General features: G+C 38.6%; 1 long non-coding RNA gene across 1 annotated transcript; it reads right to left on the reverse strand.

The window, feature by feature from the left end:
• Positions 1 to 5,922: 5,922 nt before the first annotated feature.
• Positions 5,923 to 21,821, reverse strand: LOC122356088. The gene is made up of 2 exons (XR_006252272.1): positions 21,788 to 21,821; positions 5,923 to 6,808 (listed from the first exon to the last, which is right to left on the reverse strand). It is a non-coding gene; the product is annotated as an uncharacterized LOC122356088 (long non-coding RNA).
• Between the last annotated feature and the right edge of the window lie 4,462 nt (positions 21,822 to 26,283).

The raw sequence follows: 26,283 nt of genomic DNA on the forward strand, positions 1-26,283 counted from the left end.
TTGAGAAAAAAACAATTGCAATAAAGGTGGCAGAAACAGGCTTCCTTAAATTTTAAACAGCATTACAGTAAATAATTACAGCACTTTCTTTTTAAATTGAACATTGGATAAATATTTTCCAAACCCACACTTTTCTGGCAGTCTATTTTATATATACATCAACTGAATGCTATTCCTTACCGTGCACCGTGTAAGAAAATGCAGCTGGACCCAAATAAACCAATATATACGTCTCATAACAAGATCTGCTGGGAATATGAACTGTGCAAAAATAAATAAACTCAAGATATTTGGAAAACGAACCCGCAGAACAATAGCAGTTCTTGGAATAATGGGCTATTACAGACTATTAATGAGCAGAAGCAGCGTTTACTGGACGAACATCCCAGCCAAGAGCATTTACAGGATCAAATGAGGTGTGAAGAGGCGAGAAAGACAAAGGAGAGAGTGAAGGAGTCACATCTTTAGCTTTATGAGAGTGAACAGCAGTACGCTTGTTGCTTTTACAGACAGAGTAATTGCATGGGTGCATTTATCCATGACAGAAACCAGGTGAGAACACTACATGAAGAGAAGGAGCGAGTCACCGTGACCTCAGCAAGACGAACATATATTAACTCAATCTTCCAATCATCAGGTTTTGTGAGCGCGGCCGCACTGGACCACAAACATCTGAGATCTTCTAATCTGCAATCTACAGAGGTTTTCACGCTCCGGAGCGCGGGCCAGCTCTCCCCGAGACTCAGCAGGGTTTCAGGGCAGACGCCAAGCGCCAGAGAACAACAACAGCATTCATGAAGGTGCAAGACGTAGAGGGTCGCGAATATAAACCCCAATCCACTTCACCTGAGGACAGTGAAAGAAAAGATTTATTTTCCCCAATTCTGCTCCGAAACCTAGCCAGCCGCCTACCCAGACATCACAGGCTCACTCCTGACAACGTCTATAAGGGTTTGACACCGAAATGATCTCAAATGATCTCCAGACGTGAAAACAACTAAAAACTGTATAATGTGAGATTGCATAGTTGCTGATGTCACTTTGTAGAGAAATATGCTTATAGACGGAACGCACAACATGCTTAGGCATCGCTTTTTTCACAAATTCGGGTTTACGTAGAGATAACGGTATCGTTTTTTAAAAAAATTGCGCAATTTGAAACCCGTTTTCAAATGTTAGCTTTTCCGGGTCCCCAAAAAACACAGCTGTGGTGGACACGGAAGGCCAAAAAAGGAATAAAACGTTTTTCGGTTTTAGTTGAACCCTTGAGACCGCAACACAGGAATCCTTAGCGTCAAACTCGGAACGGAGAGAAATTCGGATTTGGGAATGGCAATAAATGTCGATTTTAAGTTGATCTGAAAGGGCAGTTTATCTAAAAATCATTTGCTCATGTCCACGTTTTTTCCAAACCTGCGGTACTGTGTCTTGTGGAACACGAAATAATCAGGGTTTAAAGGTTGACTAATGTTGACCGGTTGGATTATTGCTCGCTCCCTTTGGATTACGTTTGCCGTGGATGACCCTCGCTTGCTCTCTGGTGTCCTCTTACGTATCTGTTAGCCCTTGATTTGACCTGCTTTCGTCTCGTCTGCCCCGTTACACTATCGTTGCGTGAACAAAACTATCATCTTTCCTCAGAAGACGCTCATACAGTTTTGGATCAACATGACAGTGAGTAAATATCGACATCATTTGAGGAACTGCTTCAAGTCGTGAAAACTCTTCTAGCCGAATCTAAAAATAAACCAATGAGCTTACGGTCACTTTAACGTTTGTGAGGTGTCCCGTACGCCAGCGGACACGCACAAGCATCACGGTTCAAAGCGGATGAATTTTATTGACAGAGCCAAAGGGAAGGTGGGGGTCCCACAAACCCCAGGCCTAATCCCTCAGAGAAAAGCCCCGCATTTAGGCCCTGGTACACTTAATCCAGGGCCCCTGTTCTAATACACTTCAGATCTTCTTCTGGCCGCTGAGCTTCGCTCGGGGCCCATCAGTGCCACGAAAAACACAAAGACAGAACGAGAGGTTAGGAAACTACAACACATGGATGGCTTCAACAAATCAAAGTTGAGCGCTGATTTACCTAAAGCTTCCACGCGATCATCACCGCGATGATTGAGTGATATAAACATCCAGCGTTTACAATATCTCGCCGGCTGCCAAACCGAACGCGAAGCATCCAAAAGAGCACAGTGTTTTATTTACAAGTCAAAAGCACAAAACCAAAAAAACAAGCCAATAATAAAAGCACTAAGTTAGAATGCTAACCCTTCCCGCCAGGGCAGAAACACTCACCCTTCCTTCTGTCTTCATCCTTCTCGCGTCCGCGCCAGGACAAACATGTATGAAGAGCACGTACGTATCACAAACACACACCAGCGGGCATTGTGAGTGTTTAGACGGAGCCCGTGTCGAGACGGAAAAACAAACTTCTCTGAATGGACAGATAAGCGAGGGCAGAGGAAGATAATGTTTACAGGAGACGTCTGCGCGTTTGCCACGTTTATTCTGAGGCACCAACGGCTGAAATATTTAAGATCTGAGATTTGATTAGATTTGACCTGAACAAAAATATACTGCGGCAGTACCATACCCACAGATGGGACTTTAAAGTTTATACTACTGTCCAAACGTTTGAGGACAGTGAGATTTTTCAAGCGCTTTTGAAGGAAGCTTGCAAAGCTGCATTTATTTGGTGAAAAAGGGATATTGGGAAATATTACTGCAATTTAAAACCACAGTTTTCTGATTGAATACTTTTAAAAATAAATTAAAAGCTGAGTTTACAGCATCATTACTAGAGTCTTGATCCTTTCTGCTTATTTCATATTTTTGTGCTAATGGTGATACTTTTTGGTCTCAGAAAATTCAAAAGAACAGCATTTATCTGAAATAGAAATGTTTTGCAACATTATAAAAGTATCTAACGACGTTTTTAATTGCTTTAATGCATCCTTACTGAATAAAAGTATACAATCTGACAAATGTAAAAAAAAAAAAAAAAAAAAAAAAAAAGCTCAATGTGGATGCTCAGCCAGACAAAAAAAAAAAAAAAAAGTAGGCACACTGCAGCTACAAAAGTAGAAAAGCATTTTAGTACCATTTGAGCTTCACATTCATATTTTAATAAAAATGCAAATAATGTGATGTTTTGGTATCATAACATAAAACTAGAGTCCATAAAACTCAAACTTACTGTTCAAGTACGAAACACACAATGCTGCTCATTCAAGACTGTTCTGTTCAATAACAGAAAGCTAACCTCACCACATTCAAGTCCTCTAAATAATCTGAATGATTGTATTTGAGTGGGATGACGGCAGAATCATTACCAGAGGTTACGTTACATCCTCACATCTCATTCCATGTTTACCGTTATTCCTTTTTCCTCGCTTCCCATCGGTTCCTGTGGCCTATCCATACGGAAACCCAGCGGTTAATTTCGTGAAACATGAAGAGAGTCTCAGAGCGGAGAAAAATCTTCGCCAGCGCCACAAAGCAAGCAGTGTTTCTGTCCTGCGGTTGATGATGCCGAGTCCAAGTACATTTCTTCTGCGTGCAACGAGGCCAACAGAGGATCTACCAAGACGTTTGAATGTGCTTCAAACAATATCAGAGCGTTTACCTCGACTGCAGTAGGATGGTAAAACAAGCTATACAGCCTCAGCGTGGGTCACAGCGCTTGGAGATGATCTTGGATGTGCTCCGAAACCTGAAAAATGATACCTTTGCGAGGAGCATATAGAGGAATGAGGGCATCAAGGCACATCTGACTCCAACTGCATACATTCACTTTATCTACAGCTTTCCAAAAGGCTAATTAAATAAGTACATTTAAGATATTAGATGAGATCTTAAAGGAACAGTTCAACCAGAAAATGAAAATCAGGCCATTCAAGATGTGGATGAGCTTGTTTTTTCAACTCAACGTGTTTGGTGGAATGCAACAGTCCATCACTTGCTCAGCAACGGATGCTCTGCGGTGAATGGGTGCCGTCAGAATGAGAGCCCAAACAGCTGCTAAAAACATCACAGTAATCCCCAGCACTCCAGTCCATCAGAATACATCTTGTGTGAACTCATCAAGGAGTCCATAATCCATAATAATGGTTCTCCCAGATAAAAAAGTCCATTCTCTGTTATCAAAATATAATAACCAGTATATTTGTTTAGAACAGTCTTATTTCTGATGACCTTTTATAGCTATATTATAGATAAAGGACTTTTTCGCAGCATTGCCAGAAGCAATGAATAAGATATAAATGTCTGCATGATAATTTATTTCTTCTCACTTCACAATACTTTACCTGATGGACTGGAGTGGTGTGGATTATTATGATGTTTTTTATCAGACTCTCATTCTGACGGCACCCATTCACTGGAGAGCATTCATTGGTGAGCAGGTGATGGAATGCTACATTTCTCTAAATTTGTTCCCATAAAGAAACAAGCTCATATACTGTACATTTTGGACGGCCCGAGAATGAGCAAACTGTCAGCACATTTGAATTTTTAGGTGAACTATTTCTTAAACAGAAAACGCACACCTCAGCTAAACATTTACACATTTAAAAGCATTAAATGGTAATCTGTTAATGAGATGATAACACTAAAGATCGTATCACAGTCTTTACGGGGACACTACATCAGAACAATGATTTAGGACAAACTGAATCATTTAGTCTGTCAGCGCAAATAACTTGTGGCTGAAACACAGCATGGCCAAATTTTCTGAAATGGTAAAGTGATGCCTGGTGTTTTTTACAGTCCTGGCTCCAGAGCTCCGCTGGCACAGTTCAGCAAACACGGCGCAGAGACGCTAACGCAGCGTGGCAGTGCCAACAGAGGCCTGAGAGACTGAAAGGGAAAGATAAAAGAGGACACCATATAAGAGACGTGCAGTCTCAGACAGAACCATCCCAAAACGTCCCCGCACAGAAATGCCACTCGCTTCCTCTGACAAGCTTTATGCGATTTATGCGACCCGTTAGGCTGGAAACAAGGTTAGATTAGATTAGACAAACACATCTGAACTAGTTTCACCAAAGTTCACCAGGTTAACTGCATCAAATCTTTGAAAGGCGCTTTATTTTAGACAAAATAACATTGACCTGTAGAACTATGCTACCTGCATGAAACTGATTATAAGATATTTATGTTACAAAACATTTCCCTTTCAAATAAATGCTGCTCTTCTGAACTTTCTGTTGATCAAAAAACACACACACACACACACACACACACACATATATATATTATTACCACACTGATAAGAAATGTTTCTTGAGCAGAAAAAGAATCATGATTTCTGAAGATCATGCAACACTGAAGACTGGAGCAATGATGCTGAATATTCCTGTAAACACAGCTGAACACATTTTTTAAACTGCACATTACATAAAATTTACACTGTAAATAATATTTCACACCATGACTATTCTTACTGTATTTATGGTCAGATAAATGATGAGCCCTTGGTGAGCACAATAGATGTCAACTGCTTCAACCTCAACCTGTAGAGCCTCACTTTCAATGTCAGTCAAACAATCGATTCCAGTTTAAGTGGCCTTTTCTCGGGCAGACAAATCTGAGACGGTCTCAACAATGTGGCCATCATCAGATGTCAGGTGACTCCTGTCCGCGTCTCGCAGGTTCTCTGGGTCTACACCTGGCTCTCGCTCTTGGTTCAACATCAAGGCCACCCACCCCTTCTCACCAGAGCCAGCTCAGCCGAAAAAACACACCGTTAACCAGCCAGACGCTGCATCAGCATTCACGCGTTACTCTGTAGATCTGACAGGAGCGCAGGAACGAGGCCCAGAGAGCATCACCTACAGCTGGACAAGAAGAGACGCTTTATTGCTCGAACACAAAAGAATCCCACAAACAGCAACAAACTGAGACCACACCAGCAGATTAAATCTTTTCGTTTTTTTGTCGTTTTTTTATTTAGTTTGAAACAAAACAATAATATTAAAACAAAAGCACTCAAGCTATTACTTCGATCGAGAAAAGACAAATCTGTTCCACGGGAAAATGGATTGATTTAACCCTCCAGCAAAGCCATGCGTCATAGCACCTGCTCGGGAAAGTATCACCACTTCAGAAGAACAGAAATATCAGGACTTTTGGAAAGCAGTGATCTATGTCACCAAAGGCCAAACGGTTCACAACGGTCTAGAAGTACCCAGCCAAACGGGTTCAGAATGAAAGTATGCCCTATAGTACATTATTTCTTGTTTTACGGCTAGTTAAGATGTGATTGGTGAGTTGTTATATTTTGGGATACACTATGAGATAACACATGAACGGCTGCATGTGCGCGAGCGTGATTATTACAAAGCGATGCTGGCCAGAAAATATAAAAGTAGAGTTCAAAGAGATTACGAAAGACTGGGCGAGTGAAGCAATGCACAGCAGTACAAAAAAAAAAACCCAACAAAACTGTACACACAGATGGGGAAAAGACTTCTGGAAGACAAAAAAAAAGATGAAAAGCAGACAAATAAACAATCAGGAAGACAATAAACAGACAAGTGTACAAGAGGACAAACTCTTACATGTTTCCAAAGACAAACAGAGAGAAAGAAAGACAGATGGTCGTAAGGTAAGAAGGGGTTGTTCTAGGCTCTGTAGAGCAGGATTCTCTCTGCACATGTCTGGCCCACCAGACTAGCGTACTGCTCCACTTCCTTCTCGTCGTTCGAACCCTTCCGCTTCCGAGCGTAGGCTGCATATGGCATCACTGTCCTCCTGTGAAGCACTAAGACCCTGGCCAGCTCCTTCAGCGCACGAGCATCGCCTACAGAACGACACAGAGAGAGAAACAAAGTTAGACAAACTAAACTGAAACCAATTTCGAATTTTGAAATTCGAAGAATCGCGTATTCCAATAATTCTACTTTATTAGAATCAAATTCATACTGCGAACTTTTGTTACGGTTACGTCTATCGTTTGCACTACTCCGGCTTATTCAAGGTTTCGAGTTTGGAAAACGCTGCAGTAAGCAAGACCTGAGTCCGAATTTTTTGGTCTGAAATATTCACAAAACAAAATGCATTCGTAGCACCCCTTTTTGATAGGAAAGTTTGTTTGCCACCTTAAATGTAAACCCAGGGACAGAACTGGACGTTGAAATTCAATCGCAATCCAATTCTGAAAAACTAAAGCGCAGCAGGATCTCATAAATGATAGGCCATTTGTTTCTCATGAGTCACCACTTAACTACAGACTAAGCCTAGAGTCTTGTTCTGAACTTCCTAGTGAGCTGCCTTGCTGTCTACTAGCTGCTGTACATTTTTGCTCCCTTTTACTGTGCATCAGTTCTGCTGTTTTAAAATGTTTTTATGACTATATTTCATACAGTTGAGGTGTTTTTATATATAAATAAATTATATAAAAACAGCAAAACTACAATATTGCTAATTACAACCATTACAACCATTGCATTTGACTGTTTGCCTTTGTTTTGTTTAAACGTTGTCTATTTTAATATATTTTAAAATGCAATTTATTGCTGATGCAAAGATGTCTTTACATGACCCTTCAGAAATCATATGCTGATTACAAGACACCTCCTTCATTATCCATTCTGAAAGCGGTTTAGCAGTTTTTGGTGAAAACTGATTTTTTAAAGCACACTTTGATCAATTAAATGCTGAAAATTACTTTTGATTAAAATCTTTTGTAGCAGTCTTTTTAGCAGTGAATTCTCCTGTCAATTCGATGCATACTTTCGGAGAAAAAAATTACACAAACAAAAAAAACCACCTCAAATTGTTATACTTCAGTGTAACATGAAATCCACTTTAGAGTCTGGCCAAATAAAAACCTTACAAGGTCAGAATAAACACCGGGAAGGCAACTGCAACTGACATTTGCACAGGAAGGCACATTTTGACTCTTACCTAAAAATAAAGCCAAAAAAGGCAGCCCTCCAACTAACAAATATACCTTAATTTTACATCCTTCACTGACACAATATGAAGTCACTGGGTGGAGTCAGAAACATCAGTGCATGTGGCCTGAACTCAAGGTTCAAATGAGGGTCAGGTGCAGAATCTAACTCACAATTAGCCAGGTATGAGGATGAAAAGGGATCTCTTCACCCTTAGGCAAAGACAACGGGTCAGTCAGGGTTACAACAGCTTGACCTCAGTCGTAACAAACATAGAAGCAGAACCGTTCCAAAACCAGAGTCTCAGAGCAGAACGGCCAGAGACGTGTAACAATGATTCCTTCAGTGAAGGAACAGCTTGGTTGGTTCCCATTTGTTTATAGGACTTCACTCCAGCAAGCCAAAATTCAGACACACATTGCGTATTCAGTCAAGAAGCCAACTCCTTCCCCCATGAGCTGTTAAAACAGGAATTGCTGAAGAAGAAAAAGAAGAAAAAAAAAAGAAGCAGTCATTGGTGGAAGCCTGAAAATGGCCCTCCAAGACAGCAGGAGGTTAAAAACCACTAGGCCTGGCTGATTAACCTAAATGAAGAATTACGTCGTCGACTCAAGTTACCGTTTAAAATGTATTAACGTTCTTGACATTTAAATGCATTTTGGATTTTGATATTCACAATGTGGATATGCAATTTAAGAAAGCAGGTTCTAACATTCGAAACGTAGCTTTTCAGTTAAGTTCAAATTAGAAAGAACGATTAATTGGAATTCTGCCTCCTTGTTTGCTACCTCGATTTAAATACTTGAAAGGTTCATATTTTCAACAGGCTGACACTCCTCCTTTGTGTGACAACAATCTGCTGTGATTGGTCGATTTCATTTAAAGCAGTGTTTGTGAGCTTTTCGACTCTCTGAAAGCGACACCTACTGGCAAAGAATGAATTTGCATTTTCATGCACGCAATGAGAAAAGACCAACAAGTGGGCGGGCAATTTGGTAGTATTTCATATTGACGTCAACATGGTGTACTTTCAGATTTTAAATTTGCAGGATTTTTTCATCCACTTGGAGCTTGCATGAAAAATCCATAATAGCTGCACTTCAAAAGGCATTACAAATTCAGTCCTGAGCGGTGCACACATCCTGTGCAGGAAACACGGTTAATAAAGCTAAAGAACATATGAAAATACTTTGCAACACAACATACTCAAATACTAAAAACAGAGCACACAAAATTAAATTTTGGCATAAAGTACTGGGAAAATACCGTAATATTGCACAAACTGACAGAAATACACAAACTATAGGCCACCAGCCTTAAATAGAGCTGGAGGAACATGCGGGAAAATAAACACCAGGATATGCAAAACTCCAGGCCAAAAGTGACAGATGAGAAACAATATATTGCTAGGGAATTTTTCTTTTTTGAAAGTTATGATTGTTATTAACAGATCTGACTCTGTGAAGTGCCTCATCTGGAAGCCAGCTGACAGAGATTTCACGGGATGCTGGGTAATGTAAATTAGTCCTCCTCATTTCATAGACGCAGGGGGTAGGGTTTAATTTTCACTGTTTCCCTGTAATATAACCAGTAAAACTCATCCGCCACACAGACACTGGGCAAACGTAGCTTGGGGTTTTGTGGGAGACCGAGGGAACGAGAACAGGGAAGGCTGGGGGGTGGAAAAGAGAAATGAAATCTAAAACCTGAGCAAAACTACAGTACCCACAGCGTTCTCTCATTTTAATACAAAAATAAAAGAGCAAACAACGTTGGGAAGACCAGTGTTTTAAAGCTCTTCCAGATCTCGCCATTTAACCAGAACCACAGTTTTTAACCACCACAGACCAGCCTGAACTAGTAGCCTGAACCTGATGTCTTAAGGAAAAGTTGGGGGAAAAATAAAATAAAAAGAAAACAAGATGGATTAGATGCACTGCGTACTTTTGGCACACTGTGGTCACAGAAAATATCTGAACACTTATGCAATGCTAAAAAGTGTCAGAATTTCATCACATTATATGCAGTATATAAAATCAAACGACACCTGCAAACAAAAGACAACAACGGCTACAATGAGTCATAATATTTTGTCTTCATTTCGAACAGTGCATCTATTGTTCGATATCCAACTTTTGTACTGAAAAGTGTTTTTTGTTATCTGGTGCTGAAGAGGCCGCATAGTCGTACGAATCTGTACGTGCTGCGTCCGATTTGACCGATCCTGGTCTGAAATGGAGAAAGATGCTAGCCACTCCAGACCGTAATTCGATAGCAACGTGCAGACAGATAAAGCAGGATAAATAGAGTGCGAGGAAGACAGACAGCGAAAGAGAGAGCGAGAGAGAAAAAAATAGAGAGGAAAAAGAGAGGTAGCTGGCAGTCCATCACACTACATTCAATAAATTATGATAAATGAAGAGCAGACGAGACTCGTGAACAGCAAGTTCTGGACGTTCTCTCATAACGTGTCTGAAGCCCCTGCCTACACCCCAAACTAAACACTGAGAGCTTTATTATTTCCACTCAAAAAGAAGAAAAAACATTCCCTGGAAAACCCCTTTAGGCGCTCAAAGCTCGGTTTCTGTCCCAGTAAGGTATTGCACTTACCCTGTTAGAGGAAAACTAAAGCTTACCGTGCGCTTTTTATATAGCACATCTTCATTTATTCATCCGCTGGCACTTTTTTTTGCTTGAAAACAGTAGTTCCCTGAATTAAACAAGCTTTGAGTTTAAAATTCAAGTCAATCCAAAATTCGAAATCAGCACAAATCTGACACCTTGAATATAAAATCGAGCAATGTGGTCCTTTGGGATTAACATGTTGCGTAATGCATTAGCATTTTAAAGAGACGAGCCAAGTGAGTGCATCTAAAAAGCAGGAGAATATGTGCTCAGCATGGTATTATGCAACTCAAGTGGGCATATTTTGTGAAGGAAAAAGTTCAGAGGTAGCCAGAGGTGATCGTTAACCCTTAAATAAGACTATTGCAAAAAAAACAAAAAAAAAAACAACGGTATTTTGCACACATTTTTGGGCTGAATTAAATATAAGGTATTGCAAAACAACACAGAGGCAATAAACAGTAAATTATTACATTGTTTTCTTCACAGGTTGCATGCAAAGATAAGCATCTTATGAGTGATTCCTTTAATGAATCACAAAACTGATGAATATACCAGATAACCAACAGCATCATATTCTACAACAAAAGATCTCGACTCATTTAAGCAGAGAGTGTTGAGATATCAAACAGCAATAAACAATTCAGAATAAAAGCTTTTAGCTGCTCAATTAAGCCACGACAATAACACTGTACAGAGCCGTCACGACAGTTGGGCTCTTTTCATTCAGACAATCCAAACATCCGCTCTGTATATAAACACACTCCTTCCCCCGACCCATTCATCCATCCTCTATCTCCATTAACACTCCTGTCAAGCGGCATCAGGCTTTCTCAATCAGCCACGCCGGAGGTTCACCGACACGCTGCTGCTTCAGGGCCTGATCTGTCCGGGGTCAAAGGTCGAAGGTGATAAATCCAACTTTCTCTGGAATGAGAGAGATGGCTTGCCAAAGAGGTTTCTGACACCCAGGCACGCTCCTCAAAAGGGGAGGAGGAGGAGGAGGAGGTCTGGAGCAACTACAGAAACATATCTGCGACAAAGCAAACCTATTTATTAGAACTTTTCCGTGCATGTGTTCACCAACGGTCAAAAAATTGTAATAATTAAGATTAAGAGTTCAAATGTTTTTTTTTTTCAGTAGCATTTTTAATAATAATAATAAAAAAACAATAATATTGTGAAATGTTTAGCCATTTAAAATAACTGTTTCCTGTTTAAATATATTTTAAAATGTAATTCTTTTTTTTGGCATCATTACTCTAGTCTTCAGCATCACATGATCCATTAGAAATCATTCTAATATGCTGATTTGCTGCTCAAGAAACATTACTTATTTTCAATGTTAATAACAGCTGAGATCAAATAAATGCAGCCATGGTGAGCAAGAGCCTTTTTCAAAAGCGTATTCATAACTTGGCCAGTAATGTGACTCTAGCTTCGCATTATGATATAAATAGCCATTCATCCAGCAACAGCTCTGACAGATTCAGCAAGTGATTTGTTAAACTCATTCAAACTGATAACTTTGTGTGCTGGCATCGAATACAACACAATAAAATTGTGTTTATTTTTCCCATCACATTTAATTCAAACTCTAAACTCACAAATCAGATGAATTATAGTTTCTTTTGCCGTGGCGCTGTAGATTCAGCCCAGACTGTCAGTCCTAAAGATTACATTTGAAAAAGCAAATCAGAGCAGCGTAAACAAAGCCAAATAAAATCAACAATTTGTGTGCATTCATCACGCAAATACAATTATTCTGACGTGACCCAGATCCTGTCGGTCAGAAGCTCCCAAGGTCAGTCACGATACTCTGTCACTGGCCTGGTCCATGCCACATGAGATCCTAACAAACACAATGCAGACTCGCAGCCAGATTTACCTTATCAGGCAGTAACCCAACGATTGCAGAGTTCAAGCAGCATGGGAGTAAACATACTCCACAGGACGCTTCATCCTCTGGATTGATCATTGGCTGGCCTGACACAGAGGCCCCTGACAGAACGTTTTTGAACTCACACAAAATTCAATCGATCACGTGTTTGTTGAGGACCACAGAGGATGAGAGATTCGTTAGATCAGGACAAAAACATTATGTCAGATAGACCACCAGCGCTATATCACATATCACAGCTAGAAGAACTAAGAACCGGTCTGAACCGCAAACAAACTGTGCTTTTGAGATGGGATCACACTGCTTGGTGTAATAAAGTCACAGTTGACATGAATGCAAATTGATTTAAAGGCATTGAAAAGAGCAGGAAACAGAAATCAATCTTTAAAGACTTTAAATAATAAAAAAGTTGTTTCAAATCATTGAAGGTCTTATGATACATATGAGAAACAATGCATGGTGCCAATGAAGCTAAACCTGGTGCACATGCATAAAAGAGAAAATTAAGTTTGTAAAATTAAGTAAATATGATTTCTTTGCGGAACATCAAAATTTATGTTGGAAAGCCAAACATCGAGCCATTGACTTCCACTGAATAGACAAAAACATTAACACATTTCTTAAAATGCATTCTTTTATGCTCAGCTGAAGAAATAAAGTGGCGTGTTTGAAACGTCAGCAAAAATTGATATTAAAATACTATTATTCAAATAGTACATTTTGTGTGTGGGATCTCTTCACCCTTAGGCAAAGACAACCGGGTCAGTCAGGGTTACAACAGCTTGACCTCAGTCGTAACAAACATAGAAGCAGAACCGTTCCAAAACCAGAGTCTCAGAGCAGAACGGCCAGAGACGTGTAACAATGATTCCTTCAGTGAAGGAACAGCTTAGTTAGTTCCCATTTGTTTATAGGACTTCACTCCAGCAAGCCAAAATTCAGACACGCATTGCGTATTCAGTCAGAAGCCAACTCCTTCCCCATGAGCTGTTAAAACAGGAATTGCTGAAGAAGAAAAAAAAAGAAAAAAAAGAAGCAGTCATTGGTGGAAGCCTGAAAATGGCCCTCCAAGACAGCAGGAGGTTAAAAACCACTAGGCCTGGCTGATTAACCTAAATGAAGAATTACGTCGTCGACTCAAGTTACCGTTTAAAATGTATTAACGTTCTTGACATTTAAATGCATTTTGGATTTTGATATTCACAATGTGGATATGCAATTTAAGAAAGCAGGTTCTAACATTCAAGCGTAGCTTTTTCAGTTACGTTCAAATTAGAAAGAACGATTAATTGGAATTCTGCCTCCTTGTTTGCTACCTCGATTTAAATACTTGAAAGGTTCATATTTTCAACAGGCTGACACTCCTCCTTTGTGTGACAACAATCTGCTGTGATTGGTCGATTTCATTTAAAGCAGTGTTTGTGAGCTTTACGACTCTCTGAAAGCGACACCTACTGGCAAAGAATGAATTTGCATTTTCATGCACGCAATGAGAAAAGACCAACAAGTGCGAGGGCAATTTGGTAGTATTTCATATTAGCGTCAACATGGTGTACTTTCAGATTTAAAATTTGCAGGATTTTTTCATCCACTTGGAGCTTGCATGAAAAATCCATAATAGCTGCACTTCAAAAGGCATTACAAATTCAGTCCTGGCGGTGCACACATCCTGTGCAGAAACACAGTTAATAAAGCTAAAGAACATATGAAAATACTTTGCAGCACAACATACTCAAATACTAAAAACAGAGCACACAAAATTAAATTTTGGCATAAAGTACTGGGAAAATACCGTAATATTGCACAAACTGACAGAAATACACAAACTATAGGCCACCAGCCTTAAATAGAGCTGGAGGAACATGCGGGAAAATAAACACCAGGATATGCAAAACTCCAGGCCAAAAGTGACAGATGAGAAACAATATATTGCTAGGGAATTTTTCTTTTTTGAAAGTTATGATTGTTATTAACAGATCTGACTCTGTGAAGTGCCTCATCTGAAAGCCAGCTGACAGAGATTTCACGGGGATGCTGGGTAATGTAAATTAGTCCTCCTCATTTCATAGACGCAGGGGGTAGGGTTTAATTTTCACTGTTTCCCTGTAATATAACCAGTAAAACTCATCCGCCACACAGACACTGGGCAAGCGTAGCTTGGGGTTTTTGTGGGAGACCGAGGAGAAACGAGAACAGGGAAGGCTGGGGGGTGGAAAAGAGAAATGAAATCTAAAACCTGAGCAAAACTACAGTACCCACAGCGTTCTCTCATTTTAATACAAAAATAAAAGAGCAAACAACGTTGGGAAGACCAGTGTTTTTAAAGCTCTTCCAGATCTCGCCATTTAACCAGAACCACAGTTTTTTAACCACCACAGACCAGCCTGAACTAGTAGCCTGAACCTGATGTCTTAAGGAAAAGTTGGGGAAAATAAAATAAAGAAAACAAGATGGATTAGATGCACTGCGTACTTTTGGCACACTGTGGTCACAGAAAATATCTGAACACTTATGCAATGCTAAAAAGTGTCAGAATTTCATCACATTATATGCAGTATATAAAATCAAACGACACCTGCAAACAAAAGACAACAACGGCTACAATGAGTCATAATATTTTGTCTTCATTTCGAACAGTGCATCTATTGTTCGATATCCAACTTTTGTACTGAAAAGTGTTTTTGTTATCTGGTGCTGAAGAGGCGCATAGTCGTACGAATCTGTACGTGCTGCGTCCGATTTGACCGATCCTGGTCTGAAATGGAGAAAGATGCTAGCCACTCCAGACCGTAATTCGATAGCAACGTGCAGACAGATAAAGCAGGATAAATAGAGTGCGAGGAAGACAGACAGCGAAAGAGAGAGCGAGAGAGAAAAAAAAGAGAGAGAAAAAGAGAGGTAGCTGGCAGTCCATCACACTACATTCAATAAATTATGATAAATGAAGAGCAGACGAGACTCGTGAACAGCAAGTTCTGGACGTTCTCTCATAACCGTACGAAGCCCCTGCCTACACCCCCAAACTAAACACTGAGAGCTTTATTATTTCCACTCAAAAAGAAGAAAAAACATTCCCTGGAAAACCCCTTTAGGCGCTCAAAGCTCGTTTTCTGTCCCAGTAAGGTGTGCACTTACCCTGTTAGAGGAAAACTAAAGCTTACGTGCGCTTTTTATATAGCACATCTTCATTTATTCATCCGCTGGCCCTTTTTTTTGCTTGAAAACAGTAGTTCCCTGAATTAAACAAGCTTTGAGTTTAAAATTCAAGTCAATCCAAAATTCGAAATCAGCACAAATCTGACACCTTGAATATAAAATCGAGCAATGTGGTCCTTTGGGATTAACATGTTGCGTAATGCATTAGCATTTTAAAGAGACGAGCCAAGTGAGTGCATCTAAAAGCAGGAGAATATGTGCTCAGCATGGTATTATGCAACTCAAGTGGGCATATTTTGTGAAGGAAAAAGTTCAGAGGTAGCCAGAGGTGATCGTTAACCCTTAAATAAGACTATTGCAAAAAAAACAAACAAAAAAACAACGGTATATTTTGCACACATTTTTGGGCTGAATTAAATATAAGGTATTGCAAAACAACACAGAGGCAATAAACAGTAAATTATTACATTGTTTTCTTCACAGGTTGCATGCAAAGATAAGCATCTTATGAGTGATTCCTTTAATGAATCACAAAACTGATGAATATACCAGATAACCAACAGCATCATATTCTACAACAAAAAGATCTCGACTCATTTAAGCAGAGAGTGTTGAGATATCAAACAGCAATAAACAATTCAGAATAAAAGCTTTTAGCTGCTCAATTAAGCACGACAATAACACTGTACAGAGCCGTCACGACAGTTGGGCTCTTTTCATTCAGACAATCCAAACATCCGCTCTGTATATAAACACACTCCTTCCCCCGACCCATTCATCCATCCTCTATCTCCATTAACACTCCTGTCAAGCGGCATCAGGCTTTCTCAATCAGCCACGCCGGAGGTTCACCGACACGCTGCTGCTTCAGGGCCTGATCTGTCCGGGGTCAAAGGTCGAAGGTGATAAATCCAACTTTCTCTGGAATGAGAGAGATGGCTTGCCAAAGAGGTTTCTGACACCCAGGCACGCTCCTCAAAAGGGAGGAGGAGGAGGAGGAGGAGGTCTGGAGCAACTACAGAAACATATCTGCGACAAAGCAAACCTATTTATTAGAACTTTTCCGTGCATGTGTTCACCAACGGTCAAAAAATTGTAATAATTAAGATTAAGAGTTCAAATGTTTTTTTTCAGTAGCATTTTTAATAATAATAATAAAAAAACAATAATATTGTGAAATGTTTAGCCATTTAAAATAACTGTTTCCTGTTTAAATATATTTTAAAATGTAATTCTTTTTTTTGGCATCATTACTCTAGTCTTCAGCATCACATGATCCATTAGAAATCATTCTAATATGCTGATTTGCTGCTCAAGAAACATTACTTATTTTCAATGTTAATAACAGCTGAGATCAAATAAATGCAGCCATGGTGAGCAAGAGCCTTTTTCAAAAGCGTATTCATAACTTGGCCAGTAATGTGACTCTAGCTTCGCATTATGATATAAATAGCCATTCATCCAGCAACAGCTCTGACAGATTCAGCAAGTGATTTGTTAAACTCATTCAAAAATTATAATAAAATTATACAATAAAATTGTGTTTATTTTTCCCATCACATTTAATTCAAACTCTAAACTCACAAATCAGATGAATTATAGTTTCTTTTGCCGTGGCGCTGTAGATTCAGCCCAGACTGTCAGTCCTAAAGATTACATTTGAAAAAGCAAATCAGAGCAGCGTAAACAAAGCCAAATAAAATCAAGAATTTGTGTGCATTCATCACGCAAATACAATTATTCTGACGTGACCCGAATCCTGTCGGTCAGAAGCTCCCAAGGTCAGTACGATACTCTGTCACTGGCCTGGTCCATGCCACATGAGATCCTAACAAACACAATGCAGACTCGCAGCCAGATTTACCTTATCAGGCAGTAACCCAACGATTGCAGAGTTCAAGCAGCATGGGAGTAAACATACTCCACAGACGCTTCATCCTCTGGATTGATCATTGGCTGGCCTGACACAGAGGCCCTGACAGAACGTTTTGAACTCACACAAAATTCAATCGATCACATGTTTGTTGAGGACCACAGAGGATGAGAGATTCGTTAGATCAGGACAAAAACATTATGTCAGATAGACCACCAGCGCTATATCACATATCACAGCTAGAAGAACTAAGAACCGGTCTGAACCGCAAACAAACTGTGCTTTTGAGATGGGATCACACTGCTTGGTGTAATAAAGTCACAGTTGACATGAATGCAAATTGATTTAAAGGCATTCGAAAAAGAACGAAACAGAAATCAATCTTTAAAGACTTTAAATAATAAAATAGTTGTTTCAAATCATTGAAGGTCTTATGATACATATGAGAAACAATGCATGGTGCCAATGAAGCTAAACCTGGTGCACATGCATAAAAGAGAAAATTAAGTTTGTAAAATTAAGTAAATATGATTTCTTTGCCGGAACATCAAAATTTATGTTGGAAAGCCAAACATCGGAGCCCATTGACTTCCACTGAATAGACAAAACATTAACACATTTCTTAAAATGCATTCTTTTATGCTCAGCTGAAGAAATAAAGTGGCGTGTTTGAAACGTCAGCAAAAATTGATATTAAAATACTATTATTCAAGTAGTACATTTTTGTGTGTGCGTATCACTTTAGGAGCTGAGAGCGATATTAAGCTTGGAACAATTTCATAGTTCAAAATGACCTCACTGATTAATAACAAAGAAAGTATCACGTTCTTCTCACTTTCTGAAAGAGGGCGCAGAGTTTATAAAAGCCATTTCTACATTCGGTTCCTGATGCGGCTCCGATGTGGCTTCCACAGAATCCAAACATCGACCTTGTAACCAACAGTCAGACCGCTGGCCTTGAGCTCTGCTGAGAAACAGGCCTGAAATAGTTGGTCTGTCTGGCCAAGAACAACAGGTCATGTAGGACTGGAGGCACCACGAGAACGATTTAAAAACACTGGGGGAAACGAAGGCCCGCGTCTGGTTGCCAGTCAGCGCAGAGGTAGGTCAGACAAGACCAAGGGCCTCCCAAGCTCTGCAATCCAAACGTGTGGGAAGCCATGAGGATTACGATGAGGTCATTCCTGGCGTCGATCTCAAAAAAGGAGATAATTTAAAGACATGAGAATATTTCCTATCCGTACCCTTTGCGGTTTTGACTTGGAAAAAAAGGTTTTAACACGAGTCCCAACCTTGCACGATGTGATAAATTCTCTCTCGTCTATGTTAATCTTCGTTTTGTCCTAACCAGACACTAAAAAGCAACACAATATTGTATTGGTCGCTCAATTCCGCAGCCCCGCCCACAGCGTAACCGATTGGTCCTAAATCCTTCTAGTCATGTTAGATGCATAAAAAAAGCTGCAGTCCGTAAGTTTTGCCTCTTTGTTGCACATCAGCATGGTCTATAATGTGCACTAGTGTCTAAATGTCAATTTCTAATTGTTCAATCTCTAATTGTCATACCATTTGAATTTTATATTAAGAATTTCTTTTAACCCAAAAGCAAAGACTATAAACGATGCGTCTCCTGAAGGATCCTCATGCGATACCCTACGCTTTTTACCTATTAGGTTCAAATGTGTCCACTTTAAATACTAATATGTACCTTAAGGGTACCAAAATGGACTCTTTAGGTACAAACATGTCCCTTTTGAAAAGGTGTATTCAGCAGACACTCTACCCCAAATAGAAACCGTATTAGTCACTTCAATGAGGATCCTAAAGTTTGGACACCCTCTTCATCACTTTCTTCAGAGACGAGTTCAAACGGCTGACCGTGAGCGTAATCTCTCCTTGACCTTTACCTCAACCTCGCTCCAAATGCTTAGCTATTACTTAAATATTTACACGCAAGAAAAGTACAGGCACACTTAGGCTGGCCCCAGTGTGTTTACAAGGCTGACAGGGTCAAATGTGAAGACAGATGAACCCGATGAAGGAAAGTGTGCTCAAAGATGGGTGAGATCAAAATGCTATTGTTCCTTATAGAGAAAGGTGCACCCAGAAATGTGAATGTCATAATGTATGATAATGATTGTTAAAAAACATTTGCACCTTTTGTGTTACTGATTTAAACATATTGAATAGGGAATATAAAACAATATTCCGAATGGATGTTGGAGTATTTTGCTTTCACGAGTCTATTTTAGGCTTAAAAAATATATACCAATGCTTTCAATTATATAATACTTTGTATATACTTTCAATTTAATGTTATTATTTATTCTAAAAATGCATTTATAATGTCTAAAGATTATTCTATTTTTAAAATAAAACAATAATAACAATAATTAATAATAGCACTTTTTAATTAAAAAAATTGTAAATTAAGCACAATTCAACACACACACACACACACACACACACACACACACACACACACACACAAACAAATCATTCTTACGCATACATTTTAATATAAATCTATATTTTAAATGGATGTTGTAGTTAGTTTAGATGAAAAAGACAACATTAATAAATGTCCAGCATGCATTTCTAGCTCAAATATAAAGGTTTATTTTGGACAATTTCACAGTTTCCAACACATGAGAAAACCCAGACTATTTTTCTAATATGTGAAAAACTGCTCTAAAAAAATATTGTGAAGCTGTGACCAAACCTTTGACTGCTATAGGACTCAAAAAAACAAAAAATCAGAGAGAAAGAAGAAGAGCGCGAGTGCTCTTCTGTTCATCGGTGCTTCTCCCTCCCTCTTTGGTCCAGGCATGGCGTCTACTTGTCGGTCCTGATATTATTACTATTATTATTATTATCATCATCATCAAGCCCACAGTTCTGGGCCATGACCACAGCACTGACCCTGCTTGACTGCCGCTGCAGAATCCTGGACGCTCTCCATGCCTGGATCCAGTCCTGTTATTTCAACACACGTTCAGCAGGACCAACGCAACCCCTCCTTTTGTTCACAGAACTCCGATCTATAAACACAGTTGACGGTTTACAAATCGAGCTCTAGCGAAATGGCATCCAAGAAGCACGTTTGCTGAATGGCTACCGTTATTAAGCTGACACAAATGACGTATATTGCGTAATTACAGTCATGGGAAATGCTGTTAGGTATTGATTTTACAAGTGTCAAACTGATTAGTAAGTTTGATAGTAAAGCGTCATGACGTGGTCAAATGGAGCGGTTCCCGAAACCAACTTGAAGCGATGGATCTCCATTGGATTTCACTCGTTCTGACCCGGAGTACAATAACCTGCTGCAATTCTGACACTAAACAGACTGCATTTGATAAGCCCAGTCAGCTGTGTTAGGGGAAGGTTGGCTGAACCTACAACTTTGTCGGGAGGTCCTGTCAGATTGGCTCTGGAAAAGGGAAGAGCTGCCAATGTATTTGAGTATTTACAGGTTCGACCGCAGGATCTTTTTCAACATGTGCTAGAGAAAAGGTGACGTAGTGGATGAATCTCGCGATGTTTAAAAAGGTGATCAGGGTAAGATTTCATCCCCCAAAAAATTACATGCTGCTTATAGAAAATGAATCCTAAACATCTTAAGACATCAAAAATCTACCGTAAAAATATAACATGTTATTTATGAAATTAAAACATTTTTATTAAAAAATATTTTATTTATTATTAAAAAAGGTTTGGTTCAATATATATTTTGCTTATAGAAAGCAAATTCTATTTTAGAATTAAAGGATATAAAACAATTAAATTACATATTTTAAAAAATTACAAAATAACTAATAATAATGCTATTTTTAAACAATTAAAAAGTATTTAAATTATATATATATATATATATACATATATATATATATATATATATATATATATATATATATATATATATATATACATATATATATATATAAAATAATTAATATACATTATTAATATTAAATCATAATTTAAATACTAATAATACATTTAACAATTAAGTATAAAACATGACAGTTTTATATTAAAAGTATGAATTTAAATAAATATTAATAAACTATGTGTATTTATTATACTGCCTGTATGACATTTTTAATAAAAACAATCTAAATAAACGTTAAACAACAGAAACAGAAACAGCAAATACAAATAAATAAATAATATATATATATATATATATATATATATATATATATATATATATATATATATAATGTATATAGTGGGTGCAAAAAGTAATCTAGACATTTCTTTGTGAGATGCACCATAATAGTGGATTTATTTTATCAGGGTTTCACAATCCCACGGACGGCTCACCTGCTTGTGTGTTCTCACTGAGACGAGTACGCAGAGATATCAAGGCGGGAATGCATCTCTCGATGGGCACCCAAGTGTACGTTTCAGGGGCACAGGAGGTCTGAAGGCGGTACTGACCCTACAAATGCAAAAACAAGAAGCAATGATATTTGGTCAGTGCATTGGTATGTCAATTCCTGTAGTTTTTTTTTTTCGGAAAAATCAGACGGGAAAAAAAAGAGGGGAAAAGCAGATGGCCTCCTGGGCCTTGAGTTGCGTGTCTTTTTGGGGGCCGCTGATAGTCATACGGAGCCAAACAAATACACACCGCAGTGTAAACAAGCAAACGCCTCAGCGCACATCTCTGCATCGCTTCAAACGCCCCGAGCCGTTTCAGGCCGAGGCAAAAGTTCAGTGTCGCTGCTGCGTGCGGACACGCACCCGCTCAGATCGTGCGGGTTTAGTTCAACGAGAAGCAGCCTCGTTAAAGTCCCACCATTACTGGCAGGATCCGTCTGTCATTATCCTGCAGTGGAAACTATGTGTCCTGTTTTTACAAGACAGGCAACATGGGAGCGAGGGACCCTGTGGAACGTGTAAATAAAAGGCATTTGGTCGGGTGGCGATATGTTGGGTGAGGAGCGAGGGAAAGGTTTTCACACCCGTCTTCATCACTCTGTCATCAGCGGACTATATGGAGAGCCCTAAAGAGTGAGGTGACTTATTCAGAGCAGGCCGATGACAAGCAAGTGAGGGCACTGGATTTCAAGCAATGCAAGAGAGTTTTGAAGTCCGCAGACGTGTGTGCAAAATTAAGAAAGCTGCAATAATGCATAAAGCAAACATACATACCGTAAAACTGCTAAATCTTAACATACTACATAAGTAATTCAACATAAGCATGAAATGGAAAAGCTGTTTGGAAATAAAAGAGAGTTGTGGAGGTATGTGGAGGTTAGTCAATCGTAAAGGTCTTTTATAGAAAATCTTTAAAGTTACAGTAGCAAAAACAGTCCAAGTGTTGCAAAAGGGTCGAAGAGAGGGTGGATAATGCCAGAACACAACTGTTCTGTTCAAGAAACCTTGACTAACGTTACAATGGACTTCTGGGGAAAGGAGTAAAAGGCTTCAGATGCACAGAATATGACCCCTTTAAAGCGAAGGATGCGCTCGAGTATATTCGGATATGCTTAAGTTAAACGTCACACTCCACAGCCCTTAAATGTGCTCTGGAAAGGAATCTTGGCTGCTGGAACATGCAAGAGCCTGTAAAGAGATTTTGCAAAGATGCAACTTCCATTATTGGGGAAACCAGGAAGTAACCAGAACAAACAGATGATACATTCAACAAGCCACACTAAAAACAAGAGAAACCGTCCAAAAAGTGTTTTTTTTTTTTTTTTTGTTCTTGATCATTAGCCAGTTAACAAAAAACAGCAAAGAAAGAAAGTCCTTTCTATTTAAAAAGAATAAAAAAAAATGAAAACTAAATAAATGAATACTAAATAAACTAAATGAAAACTAAATAAATCAAAATTAAATGAAAACTTATTAATAAACTAAACTGCTGGATAAATAGCCAATAATACACAAAACATGATATTTATATATATATATATATATATATATACAATAATAAAATAAACTGTAACTACACATTTTATGTGATTAGAGTTTTTATTAATGATTTATTAATGATTAGAGTTACTCGTAAAACATTTGTTGGATATACTGCCACTAGTCATTGCTGTTGAACTGTTCTAAAATTTCAAATATGATTAATTCAGGTGAAGGAATAATTGATTTAAACTGTAATAAATTCTGCAAATGGAAACAGTTGAAAATTAGGAAATGCTGCCAGGTGAACCAGGTGAGACACGGGGCCCAAGACTGATCTAAATGATCCAGATACAAATGTGTTACCCATTCTCAATTGAAAAGTGCCCAAGCAACATTGCTCAAAAAAAGTTGTCCAGTCTATCATCAGCCCAAGAGAACAGAGGGTGGGAGAAAGAAGTGTGCAATAAAGGGCTGATGTCAGTAAGTGCCCTCTGGACACGCTTGCTGCCAACAATGAAGGACCGCCTGTTCCAACAGGTCTGAGCCACAGAGAAACAAACCTTTTCTGGGAAAGTGATTCTCGGACGCTTTTAACAATCGCGCTACTAGAAACGGAGGGACATATAAAGACACCTATTTTCTACCGGATGCTGGTTATGACTGTCTGATTCCAGTTCCTTAATTTCATTTAGGAAACAACAAAAACATTTGCCTAATCTGTTCTTAATGTGTATTTTAACGCAACTCAGCATGAACCAATCTTGGTTCACGTTGACCCCATTTGAATATCATTTATCTAATTAATCAATCATAAAATGATATAACCACCGTGGACTGAGTTAAGCTCACGAGTGCCATATGTTTGTTTTTGAGTTCAGCCAGTAAAGACAATAGAGACGCGTAACACGCGATAGAAAAAACCAGTCTTGGCTTTGGTTCCCGATAAATGCGATACCTCATCATAATTCAGACTGCAAGCTCACTTTTCTGGAAAAACATTTCTTTTGCCGTAGAAACGCGGTGCAAGAAACGCTGTAGTTAGCACATACTTACAGAAGCCGGTGATCTCGAGGGAGTCGGAGCGGGTCATGCAGAAGACACTTGGATAAAGGCTGTCAAAGAGTTAAGACGATAGAGAGAGAGAGATGGAGTCTGGCTGGTCATTATCTCGGTGTCTGTTCCACTTCCCTGACGGCTCTGTTGGACACACGTCTCCAGACTGAACCAAAGGCCTTCTCTGTCCACAAAACCTCTCTCTAAGACTCAGTGTTTGCACATAAGCCATGCTTGATCTAAAGATCGCCATTTTAAACAGCACCCTAAAGTTTAACCATCTCATCGCTTACAAAAAATATGCATGATTGATGATCAAAAAAACGACTGTGTGTCTGATTTCGAGTTCTAGTTCCTTAATGGTTCTGCAGGTTTGCATTGAACGTGTCTAGAACTTTATTAAAGGAGAATCTCATAAATATAAAGATTTCGTCATGAGATTCTGTCACTCTTTTCCTTCACTTACAAAAAAAAAAACATTTTCCAGGGTGTTGTTAGTATACTTCTTTTAAACTTAGATAGGAAAGTGCACTTTAAGTCTCAGAAATATATTTAAAATGGCACTATACTGGACTTGTGCCCCAAAGTATGTTTTCTTCCAACTAAAAATAACAGATGCTTCAGATAATCAGACATCAAAACCGTGTAACGTTATGGAATAATACGTTGACCCATAAACATTCTTTTGATGTTTTGGATGTTCAGATATTCATATAACAAAATATAAACCAGGACATAGTAGTATACTTAAAGTATGATGTGAAGTTCACTTGTTAGTATACTTGCAGTATAAAACTTCTTAACTAATAGTTTACTGAGATTATACTTATCACAAAAGTGATACAAGTATTTATTTAGCAAACTATTACTATACCATTAAGGTCACTTTTAGTATAACTGCAGTACAAACTAAAAACATAGGTAAACTATTTGCGTACTCAAAGTTTAGTACGGTTATACTTAAAGTATACTTTAATTTACCAGGATGTGGGCCAATTTAGTCCCAAGGTGTATTAAAATAGTACACCTGAACAATACCGATATAAGTATAATTGATGAAGTAAACATAAATACTTATTTTTGGTAAGGGTTAATATTACACTGAATGGGAAGCGGAGCAATAAAACTTGAGTAATGCCAAAACAGTCGACATGACTCCTGAGCATGCTGGGAACTAGGGTGGATGTCAGCGCACAGTAGGTTTATAATGCTTTTATGGTGCTTATTTCTGAAGCTTAAATATACTGAATACAGACCTATTATTTAAAAGTCTGGAGTTGCCAAGATTTAAAAAAATAAATAAATAAAAAAAATCTTCTCTGAAAAAGATGACATTTTTCTGATTATGACGCATAATGAAAACAGTATTGGGAAAATATTATTTTAATTTAAAGTGTTTTCTATTTGAATATATTTTAACAAGTAATTTATTTCTATGACGCAAAGCTGAATTTTCAGCATCATCAGCGTCACATGACACTTTAGAAATCATTCTAGCATGCTGATTTGCTGCTCAAGAAACTGTTTATATAAAAAAAAGCGTTTCTTTGATTAGGATTCTTTGACGAATAGAAAGCACTGTTCGTTTAAAACGGAAATCTATTGTAGCATTATACTGAAAATGTCTTTACTGTCACTTTTGATTATTTTAATGGCTTCTTGAATAAAACTGACCTCAAACGTTTGAACGAGAAGAAAAAAAAAATTGGCCTGACATGAGGGTAAGAAAATGCATGCCAAAATTTCATTTTGGGGAGAACTATTCCTTTAAACACATACTTTGGATCGGGTTCTTCTGCGAGTTTTGTCACGAGCGCCACATCTGTGCTCCTGCATACACCGTATACATTTACACAGATGGGAAATATTGAATCACGCTTTGAGAGCCGATTCACATCTACAGC

The sequence above is a fragment of the Puntigrus tetrazona genome, chromosome 13 (genome assembly GCF_018831695.1).
Source record: "Puntigrus tetrazona isolate hp1 chromosome 13, ASM1883169v1, whole genome shotgun sequence".
Lineage (NCBI taxonomy): Eukaryota > Metazoa > Chordata > Actinopteri > Cypriniformes > Cyprinidae > Puntigrus > Puntigrus tetrazona.